We start from the raw sequence: 25,432 nt of genomic DNA on the forward strand, positions 1-25,432 counted from the left end.
ATTTAAAAACATGACAGCCAGAATAGAATGTAATAATATCTTTAATGTGCTGAAGCTAAATGGCTGCCAACTAGAAGTCAAATAACCAGCAAAATGTATTTCAAGAGTGAAGCTGAGGCCCAGTGTGATAGGTCACACCTGTAATCCCAGCACTTTGGAAGGCCTAGGCAGGACGATCACTTGAGACCAGCAGTTCAAGAGCAGCGTGAGCCATACAGCAAGACCCCATCTCTACCAAACAAAACAAAACAAAAAAATTAGCCAGGAATAGTAGTTTGTGCCTGTAGTTCTAGCTACTCAGAAGCCTAAGGTGGGAGGACTGCTTGAGCCCAGAAGTTTGAGGTTGCAGTGAGCAATGATGGTGCCGCTGCCCTCCAGCCTAGTGACAGAGCAAGACTCTATCTTAAAACAAACAAACAAACAAAAACAAAAACTTGTGTAAGATTGAATTAAGTACTTTTCAGATATTCTGAAATCTAAAGAAAAATTAAAATAAACACACATTACTAAAGAAACTTCTAAATACTTGCTAAAATGCAGAAAAGTAATCACAGAAAGTATAAAATGTAAAAAGCAACAGTGAGTAAAGAAAATAGGAATGTATACATAAAGCTAAACAAATGTTGAAATACTAAATATTTATTACAAAATAGTAAAAGCAACTTTTGTTATGGAATTTAAGAACAAAACAAGATAGTTAACAGCTAGGAAACAGCAGGAAAACAGAGAAGTGGCTAAAGATATGTGAATAATATTAGACTTTATCAGATATGCATCTTAAAATTTCAGATAATCACCCTTCAAAAATAAAATCTGATAAAATTAGAAAAAATTTTGAAACTTTATTGTTGTACAACTAAAGAAACTATAGATTGCTAACCAGGAAACTTCAAACCAAAAATGACTATAATAAATAATAATGCATTGTATATTTCAAAATTGCTAGAAGAGTAGATTTCACATATTTTCATCATCAAAAATGGTAAGAATATGAGGCAATGGATTTGTTAATTAGCCTAACTTAATCATTGTATATTATAAACATATATCAAAACTTCACATTGTATCCCACGAATACATATGCTTATTATTTGTCAGTTACAAAGAAAACAAAAAACCTAAAGTCATAAGAAGGTTACAGGCTCACCATTACAGAATGGCTTATAAAGTGAATGTGAGAAAGTTGATTAACACTTTCAGTGACTGGTTATTACAGTGAAGTTTTCCCGATTGCAGTGGATTGGTTAGAAGTGATTATATTACTTGTGGAAGATGATTCAAGTTTTGTTTATGATTGTCAGAAGCATTTACAAGGAAGAATCTAAGTTTCCTTTATATGAAAAAACAAAGTATGATTAAGTTTTGCTTTTGTGACCTAATTGGTTTTGTCTGCTCAGGGAACCCCTTGGCCTGATCTCCTTTCATTTCCTTTAACACACTTAAAGAATAGATTATATATAGTAGAGGGGAGAAGAAAATCTTTAATCAATGCAAAATATTTCAAAGTTACAGAAAAAGATACAAAAATGCAGATAATTAAAAGCACACAAATAGATGGCAAAAAGAAAAAAACAATCAGAAAATGTACAAGTCTTAAAGCCTTCTGTTAAGAGACATATGATTGGATATAAAAAATACATATATAGGTAATTTTCAAAATCCTAACAATTGCTGATAAGGTTGCAGAACACCATGAATTCTTCATTTATTGTAGTGGGAATGCAAAATAGTACAGACAATCTGGAAGATAGTTGGAAATTTCTTACAAAGCTAAACATAGTTTTATCATAAGATTCAGTAATTATGTTTATACATCTTTACCTAAATGATTTAAATGTCTGTGTCCATACAAAAACCAGGATACACATTCATTCATAATCATAATAAATTGGAAGGAATTAAGATGGCCTTTCACAGGATGGATAAACAAACTGTAGTACATTTATACAGTTTGATACTATTAAATAATAAAAAATGAAATAAAAAATAATAAAAAACCATCAAGTCATGTTAAGACACGGATAAGTGATAGATCATATTAATGCCTGAAAAAAGCCAATCTAATTGTATATATATAATATATATATAATTTATATATAAAAAATATATATATACTGTATGAATCCTTTAACATATTGTCTTAGTCAGTTTGGGTTGTTATACCAAAGTACCATAGGTTTGGTGGCTTATAAAAAACAGAAGCTTGGCAGGGCACGGTGGCTCATGCCTGTAATCCTGGCACTTTGGGAGGCCGAGGCAGGTAGAAGATTAAGTAATCCAGTACTTTTTGTAGGATTTCTGAAGGCTGAAGCAATGTTACCTATCTTTGCTTCTCCTTTACCACTCCTTGCATCTCTTTGTTTTGTCATCAATATCATGTTGCTGTATGATCAGTTGACACAAAGCATTTAAAGGAAGAGACACATACGTGATTAGAGTCCCTATACTCAATGAATGATAGTTAAATTGTTAAATTTGCAAAAGACTATAAACAGGATTCTGCAGCTACTTTGCACCAAGATCCTAAACATGTTACTGATTTCCTTAAACTGAATTTTTTCATTTGTTAATTGTAAGTAACAAAGACATTTAATTCTTTCCCAAGGCTCTAAAGTTATAATTAAATAATAAACCAAAAATAAATAAAGGATAGATGTGAAAATGCTTCAGACACAATTAATAATAAAGCACTTGTTTACTGTGATGTAAGCTCGACAGCCAGCCATAGTTACCACTTTTGCACTCTTCTTTGAGGCTCCCTGGAGTTTTAGCAAGTACAGGCTGTGTCCTTGAGGGAGAATTCTTCACACTGCAGGGTCCTTGTCAGGTCCATTTTACAACTTTGGTTTTAAATATATGGCAGAAATTTTCACATACTATTTTAGACAATCAGTTATAGAATATTTTGTTCACAAATAATTCCTGATATATTTCTTATATAAGATTAACTATGACATTATAATTCATATCCCATGCTTCAGCTATATGTATGTTATAAATGCATGTGTATATGTATATGTATATTTGTATATAAGCGTGTATATCTACATGTTTATGTGTATATAGATAAATGTGTATCTATCATCTATCTGTGTGTGTGTATATATATATATACACACATATATGTATATATGTATATATACATGCAAAGATTGGTATATTGCTGAAAACACTAATACTGCAGTAGAGCATAAACATTGAATTTAACTTTTTTTTCTTTTTCATGAATGATTAATACTAATTCAGACATTTTGTTTTACCTAAGAAACTTGGCAACATTTGCCAGGTATTATTGACTGGCAAGTGGTATAATTATGAAACTGAGAGCTGGAAGAAGCTTTAAAATCATCAAGTAAAAATTACTAAATTCTCAAATGAGCTAAATTGTGAGCAACAATTTCAAAAGGTTTTTATTCCATTTATTTTCTGAGTCAAATGCTAAAATAGGAATTTTATGCAATGACTTTCTAAAGTAATTATTATCAACTCCAATTACAATTAAGGAATGTAAGGCTGAGAGAGCTCTAGCATGTTCAAGTTTGCCCAGGTATTAAATGGCAGAGCCACGTTGAATACACATCTGTGTGATTGAAAAGTTTGTATGTTCCCTGATAAGCCATGTTACATAGAGAAATTACCAAATGATTCATGCTAAACCATGATACCAGTGAGACACAGAGCTGAGTCTAGAGCTCAGTGCCATTTCTATATACACTATGTAATTTGTAGCACCAAAATATGCTAATAATGGTAGTTAATTCCTAAAAATTTTTATTTTAACAGCTGTAACCAGTTACAAAGATATGTGGTCAATAACAAAATGGTGGTTTGTGAGCAACAGAAATTATGTATTGTGTTACAGGTTTTTGTAACTAAGTTGAAAACTTCAGAGATAACTAAAAATATTACTTTCAATTGCAGTTCACATGCTATTCTGTTCACATTTTATATTTATGCATGGGTACATTTGACATTTAAAAAATAATTATTTAACTCAAAGTAGTCATAAAAAGTTTTCAATTGTTTTCTAAATTAAGAAATAATAAATATATAAATGTGAATGAACCTAATGTTCAAAAAGTAAATTTTGTATAAATATTCAAAGTACTTGGAAAACAAAAAGACTTCGTTGTAGTACATTTAAATATAAACGTATTTATTTTAAACTTTACTTGCTTTGCCACAAGTTTTGTAAGGAGTGCTATTCACTTACAAGTATTGTAAAGAGCTATTTGGGATGGATAAAAATGTTACTTTTTGTCTGGGCGCGATGGCTGATGCCTGTAATCCCAGCACTTTGGGAGGCCGAGGTGGGCGGATCACGAGGTCAGGAGATCCAGATCATCCTGGCTAATACGGTGAAACCCCGTCTCTACTAAAAATACAAAAACAAAATTAGCCGGGCAGGCGCCTGTAGTCCCACCTACTCAGGAGGCCGAGGCGGGGGAATGGTGTGAACCCAGGAGGCAGAGCTTGTAGTGAACCGAGATCGCGCCATTGCACTCCAGCCTGGGCGACAGAGCGAGACACCGTCTCAAAAGAAAAAAAAAAACAAAAAAACGTGTTACTCTTTAACATTTCAATTACAAAAATTTGTTTTATATTTTATTAGAACAATATGATTGGTATTATTCTAAAATAACATTTCTCTTCTTGTTTTTCAGCAATGGCTTCTTTAAAGGTAAGGACTTGTACCAATAAATCTAGATTAGTTTCATGTTTCTGACCCCACAAATGTCATAGACAGATTTAATTTCTCTGTTGTGTCTAAATGGACCCAAAATACGCAGGTTTTAAATAAATATTATCAATCCAAATTGTTGCTAGGCAATCTCAAAGGTCCATGTATTTGGAAACATTCAAAATGTGAAAGGAAAAATTGTAACATGCTATGAAAAGGAAAGTAGAAGAACCCAAGCACCTATGGTATGGATTTCATATATTTATTAATATTCATTAGAGTGAAGGTTTCTCGAACCCTTCTTCAGAAGTAACATCATCTCATAGGAAAAACAAGCACTCAGATATTGGAAATTAAGGAGACAAAAAAGTTAAAATCATAATTACCACCTACTTCTGAAAATGAAGGCACCAAATGTAGCCCTGCTATCCAATAAGAAAATGCACTGTTCCTCCTTAAGAATGAACCCACACCACACAGGAGTCTAACACTTTATCGACAGAAGCCTTCAAGGAGTCAACCCCAGTGGGTCACAGTGACATACAAAGCAGCAAAGTGCAGAAGCCTTCTTTGGTTCTGTGCAGTAGACTGCAAACTGTGAGAACAGAGTCCACCGATCTAACATGAGGAAGCCTGCATGAATCAGCTATACTTTTGCCCTACAGGTAGTAAATATAAACCCCCAACAGAACTGTATTTGTGCTGTTCTCATTTTTTCTTTTTTTTTTTAAAAAAAAATTTTACTTCCATAGTCCAATAATCAATGATTTATGAAGACAGTTCATTACCCAGTTGAAAGAGAAAATATGACTTTTCACTTCATGTAGTTAGGGGGAAAACATAAAAGAAACAAAAGACTAAAAAGTCCATGAAGTGAAAATAACAAGATACCATTACATACATACCAATAATTACTACATACCTACGAGAATGGCAAAAATCCATAACACTGACAACACCAAATGCTTATGAGGATATGGAGCAATAGGAACTCTCATTTATTTCTAGTTGCAATGCAAAATTATACAGCCCTTTGAACATAGTTTGCCAGTTTTCTACGAAACTAAACATCTATATTTTAATTTTATTTTATTTTATTTATTTTATTTTATTTTATTTTTGGCAAGGTCTCACTCTGTAGCCCAGGCTGGAGTGCAGTGGCAGGAACTCAGCTCACTTCAATCTCCGCTTCCCGGGTTCAAGCAATGCTCCTGCCTCAAACCTCCCGAGTAGCTGGGATTACAGGTGCACACCACTATGCTAGGCTAATTTTTGTATTTTAAGTAGAGATAGAGTTTTGCCATGTTGGCCAGGCTGGTCTGGAACTCCTGACTGCAAGTGATCTGCCCGCCTCAGCCTCCCAAAGTGCTGGGATTACAGGCATGAGCCCCTGTGCCGGGCTAAAACTAAACCTACTCTTAACTTACAATCCAGAAATCTTGTTTATTGGTATTTACCCAAAGGAGTTTAAAACTTATGTGCACACAAACATCTGCACAGGGGTGTTTAGGTGTTTACAGCAGCTTCACTCATAATTGCCCAAAATTGGAAGCAACCAGGATGTCCTTCAGTAGGTGAATGGATAAATAAACTGTGGTGCATCTAGACAATGGAATATTATTCAGGATTAAAAAGAAATGTGCTATCAAGCCATGAGGAGATATGGAGGAACCTTAAATGAATATTACTATGCAAAAGAAGCCAATCTGAAAAGGGTATACACTGCATGATTCCAACTGTAGGACATTCTTGAAAAGGCCAATCTATGAAGACAGTAAAAAGATCCATGGTTGTTAAGGAATGGGCAAGGAAGGAATGAACAGGCAGAGCACAGAGGATTCTTAGAGCAGTGAAACTACCCTATATGATACTGTAGCAGTAGATACAGGTCATCATATATTTGTCTAAACCCATAGAATATACAACACTAAGACTGAGCCCTAATGTAAACTACGGACTCTGGATGTTAATGATGTGTCAGTGTAGATTCATCAATTATAATAAATGTATCTCTCTGGTGGAAATGTTGATAATGAGGGAGGCTACGCATGTGTCAGGACAGAGAGTAAACCGGAAATTTCTGTAACTTCTGATCAATTTTGCCGTGAACCTAAACTGCTCTAAAAATAAAATTTATTTTAAAAACTATGAAATAAGCTTATTTTCTGATCCCAAAGCAGGATCTCACAATAACTGTTTCAATATAAGGCCTATATTTGGAAACCATTACAAACTTCTAAAAATTGTCACATTTGATAATATTTTAAATTAATCACATATATTGAGGAAAATTACATGAAGAGATCTCCAAAATCATGGGCTTTTGTTTATTCGTTCTGTGACTTATTTTTGGAATTTCTTTTATGATGGCCCCTCTTCAGGATAAAATCGAGGAAGCTAATTCATATCCCTTGGGGTGAAGAATTTCAGATAATTCCTTGTGAGTGATGTTATCTTCCCAACTCTTTTACCCTTTCCATTCAATCTGAAGAGATATTGAATATTATTAAGATTATTATTTCAAAAAGACTTTAAGACAATTATTACATCTCCATCTTCAAAAGACAAGGTCCATTTCATTCTCTATTTGAAGGACACCAGCTCTTCACAAAATGATTCTCCGTATCTTGAATGAGGCACTTTTCTCTTCTGCCTTCTTCACATACTATCCAGTAAAAAACAGAGTGCTGCCACGAGAACGTTGCAAAGAAGGCCGATCATTACACAGATGAAGGCTGCATAGATTATTTCAAAGAAATAAACATGGTAAAGGGAGGCATGGTGTCACCAACTTTGTAAGTGGTGAAAATACACAGACATCTAAGCTGAACAATCAAAGGAAATCCAACAGAGTATTAAAGTTAATAGGGAAGAATCAATAGGAAATGGTGATATGATAGGAATTGAAATTGACACTTCTAAATCAGATAGAGAAAGTGGATATTTTGTTCAGTCGATATACCAGCACGGCTTTGTGTCAGAATTATATGTTGGTTAGCTATTTTAATGAATCAAATACTGGTTGAGCTGAAGGCCAGTCATCAGCCTGGCATAATATTTAAGGTCCTCACAGTATGTTACAACACTGGTAATATTTATATAAATAGAGAAATAATCTAAGAACAGTTTATCTTGATTATATTGTCACCAGTGAGGAAGAGTTGATTGATGATCAGTAACTACAAAGAAACAAATAGGAGGAAAATGTAGTAGGCTAAGCTGCTAAAAAAAGAGTACAAAGAAATATTTTTAATTATTCAAGTGAAAAAAATCAAACAATTTTAAAAAATAAACTTCAGTCATAAGAACTGTGTAAAACTAAAACATTATGCAATTATAATCAACTCTATTGATTATGTGATTACCCATTTTGTAGATACCAGAACCAAGACTTCCTAGCTGGACTGAGCAATTGATTAAACTCACTACCTGATGCCTTCTGCTCTTGCCACCCTCCATACCCAAAGAAGAAAGAAAGGAAACAAACCTTGTGGACTATCCACAGGATAACACAAGAAGGTAGTGCTCAACCACTGCTTCAAAAATCATTTCTTAACCTACATGAATATTGCATAATTTAAACATCTCCATGCATGCAAATCGGTTTTGCTAGATGATAAGCATCCTGAGAAGTTGAGCATCTGCAATTAGCAGCTGTTATCTTTAAATGAATTTACTGAGGTGAAATTCACAACACATAAAACAATCCATTTTAAAGTGAATATTTTTGTCATTTAATATATTCACAATGATGTACAATCACCATCTCTATCTCATTCCAGAATATTTCCATCACTCCAAAGTAAAGACTCTTACCCATTAAGCATCTTCTGCCTATTCCGCCCTCTCTCAAGCTACTGGAAATCACCAATCCATATTCTGTCTCTTTGAATTTACCTATTCTGGATATTTCCTATAAATAGGATCATACAATATGTGACCTTTTGCGTCTGGCTTCCTTTCACCTGGCACGATGTCTCGGAGGTTCATCTGTGTTATTCTATATATCAGTAATTTATTCGATTTTATGACTGAATAATATCCCATTATATGTATATACCACAATTTGTTTATCCATTCATTAGTTGAGAAAAATTTGGGTTGTTTTCACCTATTGGCCATTTTGAATAGTGCTGCTATAAAATGTGTGACCACATACTTTTCTGAGTATCTGTTTTTAATTCTTTTGGGTACATATCTAGGAGTGGAATTGAAGGGTCATGTGGGATTTCTGTTTTTAACTTTTTGAGAAACCATTGAATTGTTTTTCATAGCAACTGAATAATTTTACATTCCCACCAGCATTATACAACGGCTTTAATTTTTCCACGTCCTTGCCAACAGTGTGTGCATGTGTGTGTGTCTGTGTGTTTACAACCTAATGTGTATGAAGTCATCCCTCATTGTGGTTTTGCTATGCATTTCCCTAATGACTAATGATACAAGCATCTTTTTAAGTGTTTGATGGTCATTCGTATAGTTTCTGTGGTAAAATTTCTATTTAAGTCTTTTACCCTCTTTTTAATTAGGTGGTTTGTCTTTTGTTGAACTGTAAGTGTTCTTTACATAGTATGAATATTAAGAGTTTTATCAGAGATATGATTCACAAATATTTTCTCCTCCGTTCTAGATTGTCATTTTACTTTTTTGATAACATTTTTGGTACATACAAGCTTTTAATTTTGATGAAATCCAATTCATCCATATTTATGTTATTGATATCATAACTAAGAATTCATTGCCAAATCCAAGGTTATGAAGATTTACCCCATGCTTTCTTCCAAAAGTGTTGATATTCCCGCTTATATTTATGTTTTCAGTCCATTTGGGATTAATTTTTATATATGGCATAAGGTAGAGATTCAACTTATTTTGCATTTGAAAATCCAGTTGAAATTACGTATGAGCTTGAGAATTGGCATTTCCATTTCTGCAAAAAAAAAAAAAAAAGACTATTGGCATCATAATAAGGATAGCATTCTGCATTGAAACTGTAAATCACTTTGGCTAGCATTCATATCTCAACACTACTTTTACCCTTCTATGAACACAGACGTCTTTCCTTTTGTTTGTCTTATTTAATTCCTTTCACCAATAGCTATCAATATATTAGCTAATTTAATTTCTAGGTATTATTATTCTTTGGAATGTTGTTATCAATGAAATTGTTTTTGTAATTTTATTTTTAGGTTACTTGTTCCTGCTATATAGAAACAAAACTGATGTTTTGTGTGTTGCTTTTGTAATCTCTAACTTTGCCAAATTTGATTATTTGCTCCAGAATCTTGTGTGTGGGTATGCACACTCATAAACGTGTGCCTATTCTTCAAGATTTTCTATATATATGATCATATCTGCAAATAAACAATTTTACTTCTTCCTAATTTGGATACATTTTATTTCTTTTTCTTGCCTAGTTGTTCTGGTTAGAACTTACAGTACAATGTTGAATAGCCATGGTCATTATGGGCATCCTTGTCTTGTTCCTGATACAGTCTTTCACTATCAAGAATAATGTTAGCTATAGGCTTTTCATAAGTGTCTGTGTTTAAGCTTTTATAGGAACAAATATAACAGCTTGCAAATAAAAAGATGCCTGTGTTCAAGCTTGAAAATTCTCAAACAGTTTAAGCTGTTACAACAAATTACCATAGACTGGAAGGCTTATAAACAACAGAAATTTATTTCTCACACTTCTGATGGCTGGGAAGTCCAAGATTAAGGTGCTAGCAGATCTGGTGTCTGGTGAGCTGTTTCCTGATTCAAGGATAGCCATCTTCTCCCTATGTTCTCACGTGGTTGAAAGGGCAAGGGAACTCTCCTCCGGGGTCTCTTATTATAAAGACACTGATGTCCCTCATGAGGGATCTGTCAGCATGACCTAATTAATCTCTACCAAAATCCCACCTCCTAATCACATTGGGAATTAGAATTTCAATATATAAATTTTGGGTGACAAGTATTCAGCCAATAGCAACGTCTTTCATCATGTCATGGAAGTTCCTTCTATTTCTTTTTGTTTTCCTTTTTTTTTTTTTTTAAGACAGGGTCTCACTCTGTCACCCAGACTGGAGTACGGTGGTGCAATTATAGCTCATTGTTACCTCAAACTCCTGGCCTCTGGCCTCAAGTGATCCTCCCACTTCAGCTTCCTGAGTAGCTAGGACTACAGGTGTATGTCCCTATGACTGGTATGTGTGTGTGTGTGTGTATATATATATATAATATATCATATATATCTCATATATATCATATATATCATATCATATATATCATGATATATATGATATATGATACTATATATGACATATATGATATATATGACATATATGATATATGATATATATATGACATATATTGTGTGTGTGTGTATATATATATATATATATGTGACATAAATAGTGTATACAGGGTCTTGCTATGTTTCCCAGGCTAGTCTTGAACTGCTGACTTGGAACAATCCTCCTGCTCAGTCTTTCTAAGTACTGAGATTATAGTCATGAGCCACTGCATCCAACCACCTAATTTTTCATGAGCTTTTTTCTTTATCATAATAGGATGTTGGACTTTGTCAAATTATTTTAGAAGATGTTATTTTTGAGAAATTACATATTTTTAAAAAAAAACATTGACTAAGAAAAACTATTTGAAAAGCCATAATGATAATCTACTTCTTGTAACTTAAAAAAAAGTATGTGGTAGAGAACTGCATGGGCAATCATGAGCCAGTAAGCTCAAACTCTGAGAAGATAACAGAATAAATCATCTAATAATCAATTTGTAATTATCTAGCAGAATATAAGTTAGTAGATAGCAAATTATATGAATTTAGGAAGTACAAATAAAATCCGAACAAATTTAATTTTTTCTATGAGACAGGAAAAGGTTATATAAAGAGGCTAGATTAGTTAATATTAGATAATCTTGTGTTTGAGTAATGCTGTTTTTTTTTTTTTAGTTCATGGAATTGCCATTTATAAGCCAGAACCAAATAGTATTAGTTTAAAAGAGATTTCTACTGAAGGCAAATATCAAATTTTAAGTGTCATTGGTACATAAGAGAAACTCAGCATGTTTGTACATATTAAAGGAGATGTAAATAATTTCCATTTTGGGTAGTTACAAATAAAGCTGATGTAAACATTGCTGTGCAAATTTTTATATGATGATGTTTTTCTTTCTTTTGAGTAAATATCTGATGTATTGGTTTTCCATTGCCACTACAGCAAATTATAACAAATTTGTGGTGTTAACACCTATTTATTATCTCATTATTTTATAAGTGCAAATTTTACGCACAGAGTCTCTCAACTGACTTGTCTGCTTAGAATCTCAGAATGTTGAAATCAAGGTGTCAGCAGAACTGCACTGCTCACAAGACTATGGAATATTTGTTGTCAAACACATTCAGGATATTGGAAGAAATCAGTCCACTCTCCCTCTTTTCATGCAGTCCCCTCCATTTTCAAACTGGCAAGGTTCGTTGAGTCCTCATACTTTGAGTCTACCTCATTTTCTCTTCCTTCAGCCACCATAAAGCTCCACATGTAACAGATCATATGATTATATTGCTCTCCTGAATAGTTTAGAATTATCTCTCTATTTTAAATAAATTGATTAGTAAAACTTAGTTACATCTGCAAGGTCCAATTTACCAAGTAAAGTAACACTCCAGAGTGTAATACCAGAAGATGAAAGTTATGGGGGCCAAAATTCTGTCTACATAACTTGGGCCATGATAAGTGTATGTGTAACTTACTGAAAAACAAAAACAAAAAAGAGAACACTGGATAGCTGCTGTCTGTCTTACATAGTTTTTGCCAAGCGATCTGCTGTAAATAATTTTTGCTCCTTTACAACTAGTGTGTCTTTTTTCTTTGATTGTCTTCACAATTTTTCTCTTCATCTCTACTTTGTACTAAATGTTTTCTATTAACTGTCACGACTACCTTATCAGTTTGAGTATAATGCATCTGCATGTATATTTTCTTTTTTAAAAAACTATTTTCTGTTTGTTTTGGCTTGGTTTGCTTTTCATTGTGTGTGAAGTTCTCTTAGCTGGAATTTTGTGTTTCTTGTCCCTCTCATTATTTTAGAAATCCTCAGCCATGGTCTTTTCAAATATCTTTTATCTTCTTGTTTCTCTCTCTTCTTCCTGTAATTCCACTTAGTCACATGTTCACATTTCATATTATTCTGCATCTCCTGATGGTCTACTCTGTTTTCTTTTTTTTTTTCCTCTTCTCTTTCTGTTTTAATTTATATAATTCTTATTGACTTATATAAAATTTTATCAATTATTTTCTTGGTTCTGTTGAGTTCAATGATGAGCCCCTCAACATCATACTTCATCTCTCTTGCTATGTTTTTACTTTAATTCTGGAATGTCACTCATTCTTATTCTTTTTTCTTTTTTTTGTCTTGGCTGAAATAAACCCAAGTCTCTTCAGGCATGTTGTCTTTTCTTTTAGGGGCTTAAAAATATTACTCAGAAAGCATTTTTTAATTCCTTAACTTATAGTTTCAATATCTGGGTCATCTCTGAATCTTCTGTCGAATACTTTGTTTCTTGTATGTTTCGCTTTTCTTCTTTCTCTCTTGTGTACCACATAATTTTTCATTGTATGTCAGATACAGTACATAGAACAACAGAGACAAAGGAAAGAAGTATTTGTGATGAAATGGGCATAGCTTTTTTTCTACTATGACTTTAGTCTGGGAGGTGAGTTAAAATTGCCAGGAATTATGCATTATTTGGGTATTGTTTTGCCATAGGTACTTTTAGTGAATCATCAGCTTTAAATTCCCCCAGTAGTACTTTGTATCTAGGGTTTTGGTTGAATTATCAGGGAGCTTCCCTTTATGATCCAGCTCCACTCGCAGCTTTATCCCTTCACTGTGCGTTTGCATCTCATGGAGAGTGTCTTTCCCTGTGCATTACCTTTCCCCACTGGTTACTTATTTCTTGTTACTTACCCTCACTGGCATAGTAGAGGAAGGTAAGGAAATTTATCTTTTTATGTAGGGCCTTCATCCCTGGTACTCAGGTATGGGATTTTCTCAGTTATTCTAATTTTCCTCCTGTGATAGATTTATAATGGTCCTAACCCATCTCTTAGTGACTTACTTCTGTTATTTATGAAATATTGGATTGGGTATATCTCTGTGGGTTTTTTTTTGTTTGTTTTGTTTTCTGTTTTATTTTGTTTTTCTCCTGTGGTAGCTTCCCTTCTCCAAGGCTTATCTACTAAAAAATGCTCTCCTGTCCACCCTCAGTATTTCTCATGCCCACTCAGGAAGGTTGTAAAGTTGAGCTTGCCATGTATGCTGCTCTCAGTGTTCCATACTTGCATGTGAGACTCCACTCAGATGTTAGCAATATGTTAAAATCGTAGCGGACTTGTTTTTATCTGTTTTTAGACTTGCCTTGTCTACTCCTGTCTACTAACATGGGTGTTAGTAATTGTGCCCTATCTTTCTTTAAATTTCATGCTGGCTTTTTCTGTGACTTCAACTCTTTGGATTCAAGAAAAAATAATTTTACATATTAGCTAGTTTTCTCTCATTGCTATGGTGGGAACAACACTCTTCAGTTTACTATGTATTTAGAAGAGGCCTAAAGCCAATTATTGTGCGTATGTGTGTATATATATATATATATATATATATATATATATATATATATATATAAAATGAATGATCATATGATCATATGTTTGGATAAATAGGTCCTTGAAAACAAGGACTGTGTTTTTATTTACATTCTTTTTGTATACATTGTCTTTGTCCAGAGAGTACCACATCTCAAGATCACAAGATGGCTTCCAGAAGCAATGGGGAATCAAGCTTCATTATCATATTTTACAGGAAAGATGTTCCATAATGTCATCTCTAGACTAAGCAAATTCAACATAAATAAAAGGTGAGACATTTCATTCCAGTAGAGATACGAGGCAAAAAAATCAATATCAAGATGATCTGAAGATTATTGAAAATGCCAGGGAAGTGAAATGCCTTTTCCAAAATTAGGTTTCTTTGCAAAAGAAAAAGTCTAATATGATATAAACCAAAATATTAAATAATTTGAGTCTATAGGTTGGAATCTTAAGGAATTATGTTTTTATGGTAATTCTACAAGTGAATTATTACTTCTAAATTTCAAAAATGAAGAGAAAGGCAGTTTCAATGAACTAAAATAAATTATTTCTTTTTTAAGAAAAGGAAAAAGTTTAACAGATTTCTAACATAAATATTCTAACCAATAAAAAGTTGGTCTTTTTTTTAGTTTCTTTGTTTGGGTTTTTTTTGTTTTGTTTTGTCTTGGCCTCTTTCATTCACAGGGTTTGCCTGAGATATATCAGCAAATATCCTAGCCTGTGCTATTGACCTTGGGTAACACTCACTCACTCACAGATGTATATATTTACTTCCCATCTTTCAGCAGACAATCTACATTTGTGCTCTGACAGAACTTTATTTTTTTGTATCTTCAACCCAGAAATGTTCATCTTTGTTTTTGCATATAATCTTCTGCATGCACTCCCTATACCTGTTGATTTTTCACTTCATCCAAGCCTACTGACTATAAATATTGGCATTATCCCTTATTCCTTCTTTGTCTTGACTTTCATAATCCATCCCTTATCATGTTCTGCAAATTCTATCTCTAGAAGGGTCCGTATTTCCAAGCCCCATTTTCTACCCACGACAACTTTCTCCTTTCATCATTCCTACCTGAATCATTGCAGTTTCAGCCCCACTGGCCTTATCATTTTTCAAAATTACTCGTCACAGAGGATCTCTGTCATTTTTCAAAATTACTCATCACAGATCTCTTTACAAAATAAGTGAACTCATAGCATTCCGTATTTTAACAAATGCAATAATGTCTTATATCTTGCAGAATTAAGTGGGGCTCTAATGTATATAGTCTTTCCTAGACTCTCATTCTTTTATTTGTCTGCAAGTCTTAGATTGGGTTATATTATTCACAGACTGAATGTTTCACGAAGACTACCTTGAGCTAAACCCTAACCTCAAAAGGTCTGAGCTAAATACTCTTCCTAGCATTCCCAGTCTTTATAGTTACCAGGAGAGTCAACTCTGACTTCATTTCTGCAAACACTTCTTGAGTGTTTAAAATATGCCAGATGTTGTACTAAATATTTTATATGTTTTTGTCATTAATTCTCACAATTGACCTATGAGATATTAACTACTATTTTCTTAATTTGATTGCTGAAATACTTATTCACAGAGAGATTAAATGGCCTATATTCACATAGCTAGGAGATGGTAGAGCCAGTACTAACATCCAGGCTGACTCCAGGATACATGCTCCTCATCACAAAACTAACCTCTAATTTTATTGATCACTTGAGTGCCAGAGCAAATATTTAATACTTCTAAATATTATTTATTCTTCTATGGCTTAATTTGAAACGTCTAATTTTTCTTCCCAGTGGTTTGCAAGTTTTGAAACAAGAATTTTTATTCTATTACTTAAGTCTGTAATTCTTAGCAGTACATTGTATATAGTTGTTATTAAATAAATGTTGGGTGAGTCAATCATTTTATTCTTACAGAATCTCCTAATCTTAATTAATGTTAGAGTTAGCTGATTAGTTAATCCTAGTGATTCTTATCATGCCACTAGTTTGCTCAAAAACTTTCAATGAATCTCTACTTCTTTTATATAAAAGCCCCAATTTCTCATACTAGACTTGGGTAATTCCATGGTCTACAGCTAACATTCCTTTTAAATGTCATATTCCACTATCTTTCTTTTTTTTTTCTTTTTTTTATTATACTTTAAGTTTTAGGATACATGTGGACAATGTGCAGGTTAGTTACATATGTATACATGTGCCATGCTTGTGTGCTGCACCCATTAACTCGCCATTTAGCATTAGGTATATCTCCTAATGCTATCCCTCCCCCCTCCCCCCACCCCACAACAGTCCCCAGAGTGTGATGTTCCCCTTCCTGTGTCCATGTGTCCTCATTGTTCAGTTCCCATCTATGAGTGAGAACATGCGGTGTTTGGTTTTTTGTCCTTGCGATAGTTTACTGAGAATGATGATTTCCAATTTCATCCATGTCCCTACAAAGGACATGAACTCATCATTTTTTATGGCTGCATAGTATTCCATGGTGTATATGTGCCACATTTTCTTAATCCAGTCCATCATTGTTGGACATTTGGGTTGGTTGCAAGTCTTTGCTATTGTGAATAGTGCCGCAATAAACATACGTGTGCATGTGTCTTTATAGCAGCATGATTTATAGTCCTTTGGGTATATCCACTACCTTTCTTTACAAAGACTCTGCTTGTCTAAAACTTGCTGTTTTCCTTATATACTCACTTTTTTCCATCTTTTTTGCTTTGGCTCAATAGGTTCCTTACATCTAAAAGGCGCTTCTTTTTCTCACCTTCAAATGATCAAATCAAAATTCGAGTTCTCTGTTTTACTCATGTCAGCCATCTAAACAGCTATATTATCTGCACCATTTCAGCGGTCCAATGTGTAATTTATCATTGTTTCTCCAATGTGATATATGTCAATACCTTGCAAATAACAGGATATTCAATAAATGGTAAATAAGACAGTGTGAGGGGATAAAATCTTAGTATAAATTGTACATATCCCAAATTTAAGCAACATGACATAAGTTTTATAAATGTTTTAAATGAGATTATAAAATATATCATTAAAATAGAGATAATAGTCTTTTGAGGAAAATTAAATGGACTTGGATTAAACCTAGATAATGCAGTAACTCTAATATGCTTTATTGCATAAATTGTAAGTAATTTTACAACACAATGAATTGAAAAGAAAAGAGCATTAACAAATTATGTCTTTACACCAGAGGTTAGAATGGAGAAAGATTTTATTCCAGTAAGGATTGAAATAATTATTTTGTGGGAGTATATACAAACTCCATTGCTACTCTTATAAATATTTCTGATTAGAGAGAAGAATCTTTTCAGATATGTAGAAGGATATGCTGTTTTTCGACAGTGTATAGTATAAAACAAACACAGGATAATATAAAATCAGAATTGAATTCACTTAACCTACAAATCAGATTTCTATTTCAAAAGTTAATGAGAAACTATATAGAAGAATTATATAGGTGTATTTGGGGAAAACCAATTAGTTTAATGTGCTAGATGGATTGTTGGATTTGAATTAGGGAAATAAGTTAAATATGAAAAGCAAATTCTATTACTCGTTTTAAGATATTCTAAGTTTAATCTTACAATTCTAAACTTTGTACTAGTAACTTGACTTTGTAGGCAATTCTGTGCAAAAGGATAAATTTCAGAGGTCAGTTTTGGCTTATATTTCTAAACTGATACATTGCTTTTTTGCTTTCCAGTGATTTAAGACGGAAAGAGAAAAGATTATACTCATTTATCTTCCTAACAATATGTGCCTTCCACACCATACTCTGCATCTCTAAGTTAAATTTTTCAAATAGCAAATAATTCAGTAGTGAAACGGCCTTTCTAAGGGAATATTTTTGTGGCAAGATAATTTTTGAAATATCTATTTATGACTTCATTTTATATGTTAGCTATTTCTTTTCTAGTAGGCTCTGCTCTGCTTGCCTTGTGAAAGATTTGTGGTGGGTCTTCCAGGCTTTTGTTTCTGAACAAAATGTACTGAGACCTATTGAGGAGAACGTATTTTTAAAGTAACAGAAGATCCAGTGAGAATAGGAAAATGGGAGAATAATGATTTATGCAAAGTATTTTCTCAAATATCAGAATAAAATAATCACCCCTATTCAAAGCCATACCTCAGGCTTTAGAAGATAGAGAAAAGGGGACAGTTTGGGTCATCCTCAAAGACAGACCATATACTGAATGGTATGTGTAGCTAGAATAATAATAGAGAAATGTCCTATCAAAGCCAACTTTGAGAAACATTGCTCCAGCAGCATGGAGTTTCATGCAAAATGAGGCATTATTTGAAAACATAATTATAGTCTTCTATTGACTGAGCTGAGGTGTGTGTGTGTGTGTGTTTAAAGGTGAACTTATCTTCATCAGCAGCCATTTATCTACCGACTCTTATCCTCCATTGGCTGAAGATATCTCAACTGGCATCAATATCCTCCTATATTTTTAGTTGTATACATGGAATTATCCAGCTGTCATCCTTAAAAGTAGCATCAAAAAAATATCAGAACAGGAAACAAGGTACTTTCAGAGAACACAAGCGTAGATGCATTGTTACCACCAAAGAGTAGGGAGTAGGGAGGGGAAGCCTGCATGCAATTACCCTTTATACATGTGTCTGAAACCAGAAATAAAGCCAAGGGAACAAAGATGTTAATACAACCAAAATGGCAGTTCAAAAGAGTTCTGGCGGCAGTGTGGAAGGTGGGTTAGAAATTTTATTGCATGTTGTCAGACAAAATTGCCAAGATATGATGAGCTCAAAATTAAAAGTATGACAGCAGGAAAGAGATACACAGATGAATTGGAACAATTTTATGGAGATGTATAAGACAGCCCTGAGAAACAAATAGATATGAGTAACAGAGTTGACAGCAGGTTTTTAAGAATCTGGTAGATAGTTGAGATGTTCTCTGACATGAAAAGGGTAGAGCACTTTTCAAAAAGTTTGTAAATTTCATATTGGACATGTTATTCTGAGAAATCTGTGAGAAGCACAAATTTAAGGTTTCAGAGTTAAAGAGAGTGTTCTCAGCTGGGTATAGTAACATTTTAGATTTTTTTTTTAATTTTTGAGAAAGAAATATTTTAGTATAAATAATTATCAGGAATTACAATTAAAGAAGTACAAATGGTCATAAACTGTATTGAAACTGTATGTTTAGTGAATTAAGTCACTGAAGCAGATATAATTAAATAGTACAATATCTGAAAAATGAGAAGCTTGTGCAGAAAAGCAGGATGTATAAAGATATTTTCTTATGTTGGCACACAGTTTTAAATTTCCAGACAACCTGGGAAATATATCCTTATTTAATATCCAAATCAGCTTATTAAAGGCACTTTGGGAGATATTATTTTTATTTGGAGGATAGAGAAACTGCTGGCCAGAGAAAGCAAAATGTCTCTCTACAGTTAATAACCAGAGTTGATTACATAGATGTGGTGTCATTCTCACACCATCACTCCATCCATTATGCTCTATTTTTTTTCAGGAAATTATAGATAATATCATAGTTACTCAGTAATTAGTTCTTCCCTACACATTATAAATGTTATTTTTTAAGGCCAAAAATTTTTTTATCTGGATTCAAGGGTCAATCATTTGAATCTAGCAATAACAAACTACCACAAACAAGATGGTTAAACACAGCAGAAATGTTTTTGGCTCATAGTCCTAGAGATAACTGAAATCAAGAGCTCTTCAGTCCTAGACATAGAATCAAGAAGTTAGCAGAGCCATGCACCCTCCGAAACTTGTAAAGGAATCCTTTCTTTAGTCTTCCTAGGTTCTTGTGGTTTGCCAGCAATCTTTGGCATTACTTGGTTTGTAGAAACATATATAGCTCCAGTCTCTGCCTTGGTAGTATGTAGTGTTCGCTCTGTGTAATTCTGTTTTCATATAGCCTTCTTCTTACAGAGACACAAGTCATATTGGATTAGGAGCACACCCTACTCCAATAGGACCTCATCTTAATGTAATGAATTACACCTCCAACAACCTTATTTCCAAATAAGGTTGCATCCTGGGTGATTGAAATTAGGAATTTGACGTATCTTTTTTTTAGAACGACAAAACTCAACCCACAGCACCAACCATATCTAAGTATATTACTAAATATTTTATACCTCTAGGTTTAATCAAACAAATGTGTTTTAAACATTGGAAGACACGTTTAGAAAATTCAGAGATAAAACTTTTGCATAAATTACATTAACATAACCCCCCCAGAATTTTATAATACTTAATTGACAAAGACAAAAGAATGACTTATCTTCTTACATTCTAATTTATATAATTAATATTTTTATTTTCCATGGTATAAAACAGCATGCTTTAGTTTTAGTTTACTTTCTATAATTTTAAAATAATTTCATGATAAAGACATAAAAAGATCATTTTCACTATATGGATTTGAAAAGGAGAATGTAATTTGCATTTTGTTTTATAGATAAACAAAAAAAATTACCATGAGAAAATATTATGTATATATAAACTAAATAACTTAATTAACAGTTTTAAATATATATTTTAAACAAATAACATATTTGCTATTTATACAAACATGTCTTTTTTTAATGATATGATTAATTCATGTAAATTCATATTATATGCATAAAACCATCAAAATAATACTGACTTTAGTCTTTACTTGATTAAGGACTAAATTTAATGTATCTCTTTGTAGACTGACATGGAACATATATTCAAAATATATTGTAACTAAAGACTTAGTCATACTGTTACTAAAATTTCATTCAAAACATTCAAAATTTTTTACTGCATTTACCATGACATTGAGAAAAGTAGATGTTTACTCTGCTACCAAGGAAAATGGTTTGAGGTAACTACATCAGAACACAGAACAAACTAAAAATTTAATAAATCTTACATTCTATTTCTCTCCAAAATACATCAGGTACATGTTTACTCAACAAAAGCAATCAAATTAATGAGGCAATTGGAAATTCAGCAGTTAGAAATCCACATTTTTTCTCCTTTTTGATTGTAAGTGTAAAATAAATGACGTCTATATCACTGCTTATAAATCATAGTTACTTTAAATAATGACTATTCCTGTGCCCAATGTATAGGAATTATAGTAGGAAAATAAATATTCATTTTTATAAATATTTATCATTCAACGTTATGATATGCCAATTACTGTTACTAAATGCAAGCAACACACTTACATACACAGTTAAAAAAGAAATCAGCAACTCAATGAATGTCAAAAGTACTGTGAACAAACACAATTTTCAACTAATTTTAATTATGTTGGCGAATTCTGCTCAAGTGCTAGGTATGTGGAGTCTGTTGACCTTTGATGCCCAATCCTTAACTATTGGGAAATGACACTAGGAGAGCTCTTGTCACTTCCCTTATGCAAATTAAAGAATAAGCAAGGAGCTATGCTATCTATTCTCCTCTGTGAATTATTGTTTAAGGGTTGTAGAGCCAAAGATATAGTTGCTGGCTTTTAAAAATTAGTACTTTGAGAAAATAAGATGAATGAAATCAAGTTAAGTTTTCCTTTCATCAATTATAGATTAAATAATTTTTGTGCGATGACCTAAAATTCTACCAGTTATAAATATAGTGGAAACATGGTGAAATAGGTAAAAGCTAGAAATGCATGAGTTCACAGGTAGGCTCAATAGTCTTTCATTTAGATTTTCTTCTGTGAGCCATTTAACTTCTCAGTCTTCATTACCTCATCTTGCAAACAGGGAAAATAATTGTAACTTCCTCATAGGTCTATTGTTTAAACTAAATAAGACAATCCATGTAAAAGCAACTGACAGACAATAACTGCTGCATACATTTTAGCTGTAATAATCATAATGTAGTGGTTCTATACAACTGTTTCTATGAGAAAATATTAATATCTAGAAAATGCTCAGAAGACAATTCTTTCAAATTCTCAAACTGTGTACATTTTTTAATAACAATTATTAATTATCATTATATAAATACATTTTTACTCTTAACACATTTCTAGCTTATAACTCTACGCTCCACTTAATAATTGTGGCTCCACTATGGTCCCAAGTGACCAGATAGATATAAAAATGATCAGTATGCTTAACACAATCTAAGAAAATGTCACTTTTAGTCCCAGCTTACAAAATGTACAGAGGCAATTTTAGGCCAAACTTAATACAATTTAACAGAATAAATTATATAGAATGTTTCAGAGGATTTAAGAGGTTAGATAATGGAATGCAACGAAGGTGAGGCTGCTGGAAGAAATGTGGGACTCCGGAAAAAAATGAGATATTTGGATGGAGGATGAGGTTATATGATAGGGTATGCAAAATAATTTTCCTTTTCTGACTACACACAAAAGTTGTCAGAAGCCTGATTATTGCTTTTTCAATATGATAAAATGCTAGGTTCTGCTTCAAAGTGTCTCCTCAGTGAGAGCATGAGCTGCTCATGAGGATCTGGTTAGCTCCACAACATAAAAAAGTGTTGTTGTTTCTCATAATTGTTTGTAATTCACTATACTGAGGGAGGATGGTGAGGTGGAGGAGAAAATCCATTAACGACAAAATTAAATTTTATGTTGGTTTTTTAATTCAAATAAGCAGCTAATTTTAAACAATGAATTCAACTGAATTCAAGTTATGATTTTTATTACACAAATCTGCTCATAATACATATAAGAATTTCTACTGTTAACATCTCTGTTATTGATAGCAATAAAAGGCTTGCCTATTAAACTACAGAATTTTTTATTTAAATTGTCCAAGATATTAAAAGTAAACATGTTTCCTAAATTATAATCAGATTTAACCTTTGTAGCTTACAGGTCATGGGAACTATATCCTATAAAATCCAATTTAATGGAAAAATCTACTCATAAGAGAAAAAAATCATAATGTTACTTTATGTAGATTCTGTGACTGATACATCTTTAAATAATCTGATATTAAAATATAAGAAAGCTTAAAATTATTTATACTCTTTCAGGAAAAAAAGATAATCCAGTGGATACAAAAAAAGAGTCGAGTTATACATTTTTGGATTATCATTTCCTGCCCACGACTTACTATTACATGAACTTGGGGTGGAAGAGCATGCGTGGGTGATAAAGTGGTCGAGAAACAAATGACCTGTGAAGAGGTAAATTCAGTTGAATAGTCTTTGTTAATGTATTTTTCTTCCACGGATATTAGCATAAATTGGTCTCTAACAACAGCTCAAGGGCCTTCTGGCAAGGACTAAGTGACCTTCAAGACTTCAGTCTGTCAATCAAATCTTAGGAAAACTTGTCCTTAAGAAAGAAGAGAACTTAAAAAGGAAATAAAAGAAAATTTGAAAAGAAAAAAGAAGAAAGGGGAAAAGTGGAGCTTGAAGGACATTATTGACTCAGTATACAGATCAGTAAAAAGAAATGAAATAGAAAAATAAAAAATAAGTAAAATAATTTGAAGATCCAAAAATGAAATAAAGTTCTTGGGCTGATTTTAACCCACTACACTGAATATTTTATGATTTATATATACTGTGATTTTTATTATCAGGTTGCCTACTACAGGTAGCGTTACTGACCGAGAACTCTTGCTGCTACACTTTGAATTTCATCTTTGTGTTTTGCACTGAGAACAATTATTCTAGACAGACCATTCCTTAGAAACATGAGCCTCTTTTTGGACTGAATTGCACTTAAGAACTGTCCACTGGTGTTGCCAAACTTTTCATATACTGGAAGCCATCTAAGATGCTTCATCCAACATTTTCTTTCTTTTCCCCTCACTCAGAGTTAGGCTGCATTGCAGTCTGACAGCTTTCCCCAACTTTCCTGGCTACCTACCTATATCCTTTTACTTATACATTTTCCCTTATGTAATCCTTGTATGTTTATCCTGTCTTGAAATTTTGTATTAGTCCATTCTCACACTGCTATAAAGCCCACAACTGGGTAGTTTATACAGGAAAGAGGTTTAATTAACTCACAGTTCCATGTGGCTTGGGAAGCCTCAGGAAACTTACAATCATGATGGAAGGTAAAGGGGAAGGAAGGATCTTCTTCACACGGTGGCAGGAGAGAGAAGTACAAACAGGGGAAATGCCAGACACTTATAAAACCATCAAATCTCGTGAGAATTCACTCACTATCACAAGAACAGCATAGGGGAAACCATCCCCGTAATCCAACCTCCCTCCAGATCTCCCCCTCAACATCTGGGAATTACAATTCAAGATGAGATTTGGGTGGGGACACAAAACCTACCTCTATCATATTTGTTTCTCACAGGACTCAGACTAACACAAATTTGTGTTTCACTTAATTACTATATTATCTATGTATTATTTTAAAATTTGCCATTTCAAATCGGAAATAGGATATGTTAGCATAAATAACATTGTTTTGTGACTAGTCTGTTTTCTGAGTAGAAAGTCAGATACCTTGTCAGTCACAGGTTATTTTCAAATATTTTTTTTCAGCACCTACAACAGTGAGAATACTTCGTCTGAGACCCTGGACTTTAAAGGTAGTATAGCCCATCTCCAGAAAGTTAACCACCTATACCCAAAAACACTTCTCTTAACAATATGCAGAGTTTCATATCAATATCCCTATGCTTTTATCAACAAAAGGAAAAAATTTGTGGGGAAAAATTTGTTCTAAAGAGAAAACACTATAAAAATATTATTTTATTTCTAGGAAATTCAATATCTAGAAATAACTAAAAAATCAAGAAATAATATCTATGATCTCCAATGTAATAACTCACTTCTTGGCCTCTCAGTCTATGTTGTGAGTCAAGAAATATAAATATGAATAATCATAATTATTTAAAAAGTTATATTGGCTATCTGCTATATTTAAAGCACTGGATAAAAGCAGCCATTTAAAAAATGGCCCAGAATCCTACTCTAAAGAGCTCTCAATCCAATAGGGGAAACACAAACATATATTATTTTATTATGTTACATTTTATATAAGTTTGTCATTTATCAAAGTGTTGTGGGAAGACAGAGGCATTAATCATTAATTCAGACATGAAGAGTTAAAGATAGTTTGACAAATAAGTTTATATTTCAGCTA

General features: G+C 32.9%; 2 long non-coding RNA genes across 5 annotated transcripts in view; one reads left to right on the forward strand and one right to left on the reverse strand.

Moving 5' to 3' along the window:
* On the reverse strand, positions 1–17,313 carry LOC129059453 (uncharacterized). Of its 4 annotated transcripts, none has more exons than XR_010139985.1 (3): positions 17,047–17,312; positions 9,449–9,611; positions 1–231 (listed from the first exon to the last, which is right to left on the reverse strand). It is a non-coding gene; the product is annotated as an uncharacterized LOC129059453 (long non-coding RNA). The 4 variants fall into 4 exon arrangements; XR_010139987.1 differs by lacking the exon at positions 1–231 and adding an exon at positions 5,393–7,166 and having other exon boundaries at positions 17,047–17,313; XR_010139986.1 differs by lacking the exon at positions 1–231 and adding an exon at positions 5,393–7,416 and having other exon boundaries at positions 17,047–17,313.
* The window catches only part of LOC129059454 (uncharacterized), a 27,824-nt gene continuing 13,216 nt past the window's right edge, over positions 10,825–25,432 (forward strand). Inside the window, exons 1-4 of the long non-coding RNA XR_008525356.2 lie at positions 10,825–10,872; positions 14,473–14,603; positions 23,350–23,502; positions 24,829–24,875. This is a non-coding gene — a long non-coding RNA (uncharacterized LOC129059454). The remainder of the gene's footprint in view (positions 10,873–14,472; positions 14,604–23,349; positions 23,503–24,828; positions 24,876–25,432) is intronic.

The sequence above is a fragment of the Pongo abelii genome, chromosome 4, assembly GCF_028885655.2.
Source record: "Pongo abelii isolate AG06213 chromosome 4, NHGRI_mPonAbe1-v2.0_pri, whole genome shotgun sequence".
Taxonomy (NCBI): Eukaryota; Metazoa; Chordata; class Mammalia; order Primates; family Hominidae; genus Pongo; species Pongo abelii.